The sequence below is a fragment of the Papio anubis genome, chromosome 2 (genome assembly GCF_008728515.1).
Source record: "Papio anubis isolate 15944 chromosome 2, Panubis1.0, whole genome shotgun sequence".
In the NCBI taxonomy this organism is placed as follows: domain Eukaryota; kingdom Metazoa; phylum Chordata; class Mammalia; order Primates; family Cercopithecidae; genus Papio; species Papio anubis.
In genome coordinates, this window is record NC_044977.1 from 50,608,340 (window position 1) to 50,618,508 (window position 10,169).

A 10,169-nucleotide genomic window follows, 5' to 3' on the forward strand; every position below is an offset into this window, starting at 1 on the left:
AAAGTGATGGGATTTCAGGGGTGAGCCACACCATTAGCTCCTTAAGCAATTCAAATAAAATTTCTTTTCTAGTTCCGTATTGAGTACAGCATATATTTACTCAATAAAAAGTATCAATATCAATTTAGGCTATTTTCCTGATGGCGAAAGATATTTAGTTTGGCAAGTTTCTAAAACTTTCTCTCTTGGTGACACTCTCAGAGCAGAGTCACAAAGCCATCTACCTAGGAGATATGAGAACTGTTCCCCAAATGATGTAAATAAAAATGCTCTCTTTGGGAGGCGGGTGGATCACCTGAGGTCAGGAGTTCGAGACCAGCCTGGCCAACATGGTGAAACCCCTTCTCTACTAAAAATATAAAAATTAGTTGGGCATAGTGATGAGTACCTGTAATCCAAGCTACTCGGGAGGCTGAGGCAGGAGAATTGCTTGAACCAGGAGACGGAGTTTGCAGTGAGCCGACACGGTGTCACTGCACTCTAGCCTGGGTGACAAGAATGAGGCTCTGTCTCAAAAAAAAAAAAAAAAATGCTCTTACGTGTACCATATTTGGCATTTTATACACTGCTTTCACATAGAATATCTACTCTGATATTCTTAAATATCTGCTGTGAGGTAGCATGAATCTTATTTCATGGATGAAGTAACTAGGGCTCAGAGACGTAAAACCACTCACTCACCCCAGGTCAATGCAGCTAGTGGGAAACAGAACCTGAGGCTGGAAAGCAAGTCCATCTGTCCCCCACACCCACGCTGCCTTTTGAATAGTTACAGCTACCAAACAAGAAAGGAAATAGAATGTCAGGTACCTTTCTGCGTGCTGGCCCGTGCTCTGCTGTTTGCTCTCGAAGGCTCTGAAGCTGCTCATGTCCATGTAGCCATCGTTTTCATATGCTGTGGACAGGGATCTGCTCTGATCTTCAAACAGCTTCCTGAACATGCCAGCCCTGCAGGCCTCTGGGGCAGAATCTGGATATTCTTGTAGTCCGAGTTCATGGCTGGAATGTTCTCATAGTCTGAAGTGTCAGTGCTGGGGAAGGAGACAGATGGTGGCTTGGCCAGTGGCAAGGGCAGGAAGGGCGGCCGGGAGCAGTCTTTGAAGGGCTCCACTCTGGTCACCGTCCTGCTGAAGGGGACGCTTTCCTCTTGCCATCTCTATAAAAGATGAGGGAGGAGGGGGATTCAGAAGCCTGGAGCTTCCCAGTTCGAGACTTAAGCTGAGGGGAGTTACTGGGGTTTCTCTGGTCAACTTCCAGAATCCTGGAAGGCCCGTGGCAGCTGGATTCTGAAGAGGACCTGGAGGAAGACACCTTCACGTGCAATTTACTCTCTGTCTTTGGTTTTTCTTTTTTCTTTTTCTTTTTGTTTTTGAGACGGAGTCTCACTCTTGTTGCCCAGGCTAGAGTGCAATGGTACAATCTCGGCTCACCACAACCTCTGCCTCCCAGGTTCAAGTGATTCTCCTGCTTTAGCCTCCCGAGTAGCTGGAATTACAGGTTTGCACCATCATGCCTGGCTAATTTTTGTATTTTTACTAGAGATGAGGTTTCACTATGTTGGCCAGACTGCTCTTGAACTCCTGACACTAGGTGATCTTCTCGCCTCAGCTTCCGAAAGTGCTGGGATGACAGGCGTGAGCCACCACGCCTGGCCTCTCCATCTTCTTCTTAAACATCAGTGCCAGGAACCACTTAAAGGATGACTTCTTCTTGCACTTGTCCGAGAAGTTGCTCTCGATCAGGAGCGAGGGAGAGTTCTTTGTGATGGGCTTAATGGTGATGCAGGCCAGGTCAAAAGGAGGTGGGATGTCGACCATGGAAGAAGGCGTGGAGGTGCCGCTGGACAGAAGTGGTTTCTCTGGGAGAAACTCCCAGACAGGACAGAGAGATGTTCCTCTTTCCTCTTTATCCTGTGGTCATCTAACCCTAATCCTCCTGGTTCCCAGTTCACAGAGACGGGAACAGGAATCTCTTGGCCTTCCATGGAGAACAACCAAGGGTATAAAGTGAAGGCCCTGGGCTTCGATGGCAAGGCCCTGCTGGCTTCCAGGGGCTTCCCTTCCAGTGACAAAAGCTATTTCCTGACTCCTCTGCAGCACCTCTGATGCCAGGGGCTGAGGAACCTACCTCAGATCTGGTTTCTTTGGGGGCAGTTTCTGGGATGGTTTCTGGCCCCCTTCCCAAAGTGGGGCCAGGCCCTTGTGCCAATGTTCTTCCTGTCCACGGAGACCAGGCTACCTTCTGCTTCACAGTTCATTTCTTCTTTTGAGCCATAACCACCCAGGGTGTCCAATGCAGCCTGCCCTCCTCCAGGGGCTGCCAGACTGACAGGCCCCCTCCCATCACATAGGGGTTGGCCAGTGTGTCATCAATGACCTCCTCCTCCTCTTCCCCCTCCTCCTCCTGGGAGGCCCACTCCCATCACATAGAGGCTGGCCAGTGTGTCATCCATGGCCTCCTCCTCCTCCTCCCCTCCTCCTCCTGGCAGGCCCACTCCCATCACATAGGGGTTGGCCAGCATGTCATCCACGAAGACCTCCTCCTTCTCCTCCTCCCCCTCCCCCTACTCCTCCCCCACCTTCTCCTTCGGCAGGACCACCACATCAGGGGCTGTAGGACCCTCTGCCGCTCCATCTTTCAGGGAGCCATGCTGGCCACACAAAGCCCCGACCACGGGGTCCTCCTCCGCACACAGCCCCAACTTTGGTGCCTGCTCTGATTCTAAGCCTTTCATTGACTCAGAAAGAGGAGAACAGCTCTCACTACAAAAAGAGGTGCTCTCCGTTGGGAAGAACTTGTAGGGGCTTCCTGTGAGGGAAAAAAGTTGTCCATGCAGTTGTTCTGGAAAAGGATGATCTATCTGGCAGCTCTCCTCGGCAGGCTCATCCTGTGCACGGTCCTCCAGGGTGGCAGCTGCCACTTTTTGGTTGGTTTCCTCCTCGTGGTCAGGTGGTTCACTGAAGTAAACCTGCTCCCCAACTGTGACACCTGTGGCTTCTTCCCATCCCTCCTCAAGAACCTCAGGGCAGTCTGTGGCCATCTCTGCCTCTTGGACCCCCATGGTCAGCTCCTTCTCAGGGGGCTCCTCGCTGGCTTCCTCAGGTCACCTGAGGTCAGGAGCATCCTGTCTCATGTCCTCGGTGGGCCTGTCAGGACCCAAACCCTCATCTGCCCCTGCTGGGTCTGTGCTGGCACAGCCTTCCCCATCATCCTCCTCTGCCTCCTGGGGGTTGTCGGGGGGCTCGTGCTCCTCTCCATGGATGTGAGGCAGGAGGAGGTCACTCTGGAAGACTGCCTCTCCAGCCCAAGAATCATCGTCCTCCAGGCTGCACTCCCTGTGTGGTTGCACCAGCTTCTCTTCCTCCTCACTTCCGGACACCTGCTCCAGTGTCCCTAGCTTATGGCCACAGCCCTCTCCTTGGTCCTCAGGAGCAAAGTCTGTGCCTTCCTCACCCTCCCTGCTCAGTGATACTGCAGCTAGGGCAGCAGTCACTGCCGAGTCCTCCCCAGCTCCCGTCCCCTCCAGGCCACAGGCCTCACCTCCCTCCTCACACTCCTCTTCCTCTTCCCCAGAGGCCTCAGGAGACACCAGGGCTGCATTCCCTGTGCTGCCCCATCCTTGGGTTCATCCTCCCTCAGCAGAGCCCTGGGGACTACGATGTAATCCTCATCAGTCTCTGACTCAGAGCACTTCGGGATGGACCGGGGCCCTTCATCAAGCCCCCTGTCTACACAGAGCAGCCGCCCGTTGCTGCATTTGTTCAAGCTGTCATTCAGGTACACACTGGCTCTCCACTCGTTTGGGGCAGTCAGCCTGGGCTTGGGGGCAATGGGGGCTTCGGACCCCTGAACATGGAGTTTGGACTGTGAAGACTATCGGGCCTGGGTGAGGAAGGGAATTTGGGCACAGTCACTGGCGTCAGTGGACTGGTAGTCTTTGGCTTGGGAGCAACAGGTGGTTTTGGCAAATCTAGAGGACAAAAATAGAGAAAAGGAGAAAAAGTACGATTAACTTTATTTCCATTCAGAGTCTCCTACACACCACTTGCTGGGGACGCTGCAGATGGTTCCATCCCCCCATGTGAAGCCCACCTCCCGTGCTTCGTGTTAGGCTTATGCTCTCCACCAGAATCTTTAAAACCCCTTGATTTTCCACTAAAGATTCATTCTGCAAACAAGGTGAACAGACCTTTGCTCTACACACAGCCAACTAATGAAAATCAACCAAATGAAATCCTGCGCTCCTCAAATGAAGTGTCCGGGTCAGTGCATTCATTCATCCAGCAGCTACTGATAAACACTTTCTATGAGCCAGTGACCACGAGAAAAAGGCTGAACTTGCCGTCACCCTCCCTGCTGCCCTCATGGAGCTTACATTGCCCCCTTCTACAGCTACTCCATTGGGTACCCACTAGCTACACACATAGCACTGCAGAAGGCAAAGTCTCCTAAGGTCAAGAGAAGACAGACTCTGCTGAGAACTCACTGTTAAGTTAGAATAACTGGAGGGTAGATCCGGGGACCCTTGGAATATTATGACTGAATAGCCACCATCTCATCCCTTCACGAATGACACACCAAAGGTTTGAAACAGTGATGTGTATTTCTGCTGGGGGTCATGTCTGGAATCTGCATGCTTCAGGACTGTGTCCAGCCAAGCCTCAGTCAGGTGGGGCCTCTGAGAAGGGAGCAAGGCCTGTCTGTGACGTCTGGGAGTGGAGGACAAGGGTTTGGGGACCCGACCAAGTCGCTTTTGAGAAAGGGATGTCTTTCTCCCTTGTCGGGGGACCCTCACTCTGCGGACAGCCGTGAGAGTGGGATACGAGCTCACACGGCCGGGGCACGGCCTCGCCAAGGTTGAGGGGGTCCCTGAGGCGGGGCGATTTGGCAGGGGTGGACCCCGATTCTCAGCGAGGGGGCCCTGGAGCCATGTATGCTTCGGCCGAGGCCGAGCAGCACCGGAAGGTCGGGGAATCCTAGGAAGCTAGTCCCGGGCGCTCCGGGAGCTCCAACTTCGAGCGCCTGGCCCGGGCCCCTGGCGCGCGTGCCTCGGCGCCGCGGGAGGTCGCGGGGGCGGCGGCCGGGGCAGCGCGTGGCTTCGCGTCCCCTCCGGGTCCAGGGCTCCTCACCAGCACCCTGCACTCTGGCCGTCGCGCCTTCGCCTGCGCCTCTGCCTGCGCCGCAGCCGCACCTCCGTTCCCTCCTAGACGTTTCCTCCGTCCCCAAAAGGAAGGATTTTGTTTTTGTTTTTGTTTTTGTTTTCCTGCTGAGTCAGGGATCCAAAGAACCGAGGGTCGGGGCGTCCCTGAGCACATTTAAAGGGGCGGTGGCTGTGGGCACCGCCGGAGGCTCGTGAGATTCGAGAGACCAGAACTCACCGAGTTGGACTTCTGGGATGTTCCTGGCTCCTTCGCCCAGCGGACCATCTATCCCTTTATTTTTAAGTCTGGACATTCGTTCAGTGCCGCCCCAGCCTCTGCGCTGAGCACGGAACAAGACAGCCCCAAATTCTTGCCCTCATGGAGCTTAGACGGGAGGAAGTCGCTGGAGACACCATTTCAAAGAGAGGGAGGGAAACCGGGGCAATGGAGCTCAGCGATGGCCCTCAGGGCGCCACGCATTCTTGGGGCCCTCCCCAGCCTCACTTAATCAGAAACCCCGTGTTTCATCAAACCCTCCAGGTTTGAGAACCACTGAAGTAGAGAATGGGTGGTCAAGGAGAGCCTCCCTGAGGAGGTGATATTGGTAAGGGAGACCATTTTAATGAGGAGCCTTTCCTTATTCACTCAGCACACACCGCGCAGCCCCTCACAGGTACCTGCCTGGTGCTCGGCGACATAGATGACTCAGACTAAGCCTCCACCTCCCAGGAGTTCCCAGTCTGCTTGTCCACACAGACACAGGCAGATAGTTCTGCTACCCGAGGCTCGTGCTGGGATGGGAACGCACAGGTGCCTGTGGGAGCTCAGAGGAGGACCCCAGTGCGGAGGGTTCCACCAGAAGAGAGGCCTTCGCGGTAGGAGGAATTGCTGGGGCAAAGACTTCACCGAGGTGGGACAAGGCCTGGCCTGCTGGAGGAGTGTCCAGAGGTGGTGCTGGAGGCAGATCTGATTTCTCCAGCTGTAAAATTAGAACTGAATTTGATCCTTTTAAAGCCCTTTCCATTTCTAAGCCACCACAGATTTCTTAATTCTCCAGCCTTTTGTGGAGAAATACTTGTGACTCGAATAGAAAATCTGGTGTTACTTAGACAGGCTCTTGATACACATTTTATGGGTCCATGCATGGAGGTGTGGCAGGGATGGAGATGGAGGTGATGGTGGAGGTGGCAGAGGTGGTGAAGGTGGTAGTAGCAGAAACAGAGATGGTGGAGGTGATGTTGGAAGTGAAGGAGGCAGAGGTGGTAGTAGATACTAGTGGTGGTGGAGAGGAGGTCGAGGTGGTGGTGGTGGTGATGGTCGAAAGGATAATTGATGTAGTTGTGGAAATTGTGGTGCAGCTGGAGGGCATAATATATTTGGTGGAAGAATTGGAAGTGGTGGAATTGACAGATGACGTGGACATGGTGGAACTGGAAGAGGTGAAGGAGATGGTGAACATGGAACAGATGATGGAGTGGATTGAGTTGATGGAGGTGGTATAGATGACAGAGCCAAGGGAAATGATGGAGGTGGTGGAGATGGTGGAGTTGAGGGAGGTAATGGAATTGAGGGAGGTGGTGCAGGTGACAGAGGCAGTCGAGTGGAGGTGGGACAAGTGATGGAGTGGATTAAGTTGATGGAGGTAGTATAGGTGATGGAGTCAAGGGAGGTGGTGGAAAGGATTGAGTTGATGGAGGTGGTGTAGGTAATGGAGTCAAGGGAGGGGACGGAGGTCATGGAGCAGGTATATCTGTGTTTAAATGTGGGTACAAACAAATGAGTGGATAAATTGCTTCAATGTTTGATGGAAAAAGAAAGTATGTTTTTAAAACTTGAGCTTGTTTCTGAGATTAGCAATAAAAGCAAAATACCCTAGAATCCCCAGGGTGGGAGCCTCAGATAATTCAATTCACCACCAGTGTTACTCTTCACTATCGGCCTGTGCAAAGGAGAAGGGAGGACAAGAGGGACAAGGCTTTGCTAAGTCCTTTCCACTACTGTTGAATTTGGGCTTGAGGCTAAGCAAAGTCTACTTAAAAAGATCATAGCCCCAAGGCCAGTTGGGAAAATCACAGGTCTGAGCTTGTGTAGCTGAAGCCATACAATAGTGTGGAGTGATGGGCTGTGAAGTTGAAATGCTTATTCCTTTGTTTGCTGTTCCTAATAAGAGAAAATGGATGGGAGACACTGTTGGCTTTACAAACACCCACTGCCAATACTGGTGGTTTTATTTATGGGACTTAGCCACAGCCACTCACTGAATTCAGGAGGAGTAACTGTAAATACCCACAAAAGACATGATGTGTGGGTGTGATGACCACCATTGCTACTTTCTTGAGCCTTTAACATATGTATTCATCCCAAGAATTCTATAAAGGAGTTATTATATCCCCATTTCACAGATGGAAAAAAAACTGAGGCCCAGAGAGGGGAAGTGACTTGCCCTTACAGCCCAGTCAGGACTCGCATCCCATTCACCCATTTACTACTCTGTGAATGCTTGCAGTCTGTGGCTTTGCCTTTTGGTGGCAAGAGCCTCTCTGCCCTTTTCTGGAGGAGCCTGGAAGGTGAAGGACAGGAACCTCTAAGGCAGATGCCAGCAGTGTTGACATCTGAGCAGGCTTTCCCTCTCTTCCCCTTTCTTTGTGCTGTTTCCATCCTGCCCTCTATCTACTTTGGATGATCAGAAGGCCAGCAGCTGCCAGCAACTTTGCAGTGAAAACCCAGCAGGAGTGTTGGAAGTGGGGGTCAAGGGGACCATCACCATCCAAGGATCAGTCAGGTGTCCACCTCAGAGCCTGCTGAGTGACAGAGCTGTGCCCATGCCCAGCTTTGGTCCCAGAAGTTGGGATCAAAGGAACCTGGACATCCAGTGCATCAGCCAGGTGAGGAGGCAGGTAGTGGTGCTAATAACAGGCAGTCATAGCAATGACAGTAATAAATGCTGACAGCGGATGCCTGCGGAGCACCTGCTCTGTTCTCCACCCTTTCCATACATCTCATGACATATGGAGGCTGGGCAGGGCCAGCTCAGAGTTTTTATCACTGGGTGGGATTCCAAGGTCTGTGGAGGAAGTGGACATCCTCTTCTTCCAGGCAGCCAGTTTTTTCCTTGCCTTGGCCTGTTTGGCTTTTTCCCAAAGCTGCATTTCAAAACAGCCCCTCCTGGCTGGCGGAATGTGGGCACAGCTCTGTCACACACCCAGCAGCAGGGGCAGCTGGCCCTAGGCTTCCTGCCCCTCTCTGGGCATGTGGATTGGAGGAAAGCAGCCCTCAAGCTTTCTTCAAAATAGGGAACTGCTCTCCCTGTTTCCTGAAGAGCAAGAACTGTCCCCATGGCAACCATGGGATGAAGAGGCCACATTAACCCTTCTGAGGGCAGGCCTGGCTGAGAGCCTCTTAACTAACCCCTCCTGGGCATGGCACTGTACAGGCAACAAGGAGAGTCACATCTCCCAAAGGACATCCCCTAGTCTCACCACCATTCCAAGGGAAAGTCAAGGTTGAGATGTTATACGCATTGGACGAAGGGCAACTTTGAGGTGAACTCAGAGGGGTGGACAGCACAAGGATTTTGGATTTTATTCTCATAACAACGTGGAGCTGTAGAGGAGGTAAAGCAGATGAGGGACAGATTCTTTTTTTAAAAAATTTATTTATTTATTTTTAAATTATACTTTAAGTTCTGGGGTACATGTGCAGAACATGCAGGTTTGTTACATAGGTGCACATGTGCCATGGTGGTTTGCTGCACCCATCAACCCGTCACCTACATTAGGTATTTCTCCTACTGCTATCCCTCCCCTAGCCCCCCACCCCCCAACAGGCCCTGGTGTGTGATGTTCCTCTCCCTGTGTCCATGTGTTCTCATCGTTCAACTCCCACTTCAGTGAGAACATGCAGTGTTTGGTTTTCTGTTCTCGTGTTAGTTTGCTGAGAATGATGGTTTCCAGTTTTATCCATGTCCCTGCAAAGGACACGAACTCATCCTTTTTAATGGCTGCATAGTATTCCATGGTGTATATGTGCCACATTTTCTTTATCCATTCTATCATTGATGAGCATTTGGGTTGGTTCCAAGTCTGTGCTATTGTGAATAGTGCCACAATAAACATACGTGTGTGTTGTCTTTATAGTAGAAGGATTTATAATCCTTTGGGTACATACCCAGTAATGGGACTGCTGGGTCAAATGGTATTTCTGGTTCTAGATCCTTGAGGAATCATCACACTGTCTTCCACAATGGTTAAACTGCCATTAACAGTGTAAAAGCATTCCTATTTCTCCACATCCTCCCCAGCATCTGTTGTTTTCTGACTTTTTATTGATATTCTAACTCACATTTTGAAAGTTTTCCGTCTGGCCGTGGGCGCTGGTGGGATTTAGTGCAGAGTGACAGGGACTTGGTACTCTGAAAGGTGTTTTTTTCTGGGGGACTTTGCCCTGCAAACCCTGGAGAGATCTGAGTCATGGGGAGAGGTAGTCATTTGTTGTTGCGGAGGGCAGAGGAGGGTAGAGACTCTGTGAGGCATTGGTGTTAATTCTTCATTAAACATTTGGTACAATTTATCAGTGATGAATCCTTCTGGTTTGGGGTTTCCTTGTGGGAATTTTTTTGATTACCAAATGCATCTCTTTATTTGTTGTATTTCTGTTCCGACTTTCTATTTTATTAACAGCTTTGTTGGTTTAAAAGTGACAAAATAAAGTATACATACTTAAAGCACACACATTGATAAATATCAGCATGTGGACCACATGTGAGGCAGAAACCACAGCCACCCCACAGCTCCCCTGTGCCCTTTCATTATCCCAGCTTCCTGCATCTTCATGGCTCCAAGGTGCACCTTCAGACACTCGCTCATCTCTGTTTTGTTGTTTGAAGTTTGAAATTCAAAGCTCCAGTTTTATGTGTCTGATTTGAATTAGATCCTTGTGTTATCTCAGTAGTTACAGGGTTAAATTGTCTATTGTATACTTCTTAGTAACATGTTTCAAAGTAAACAGGCTTAACAGAAAAAGCATAAC

The 10,169-nt window shown here is 51.0% G+C and overlaps 1 pseudogene; it reads right to left on the reverse strand.

Moving 5' to 3' along the window:
* Positions 1–535: 535 nt before the first annotated feature.
* LOC110742465 lies at positions 536–8,767 on the reverse strand (annotated as a pseudogene).
* Positions 8,768–10,169: the final 1,402 nt, after the last annotated feature.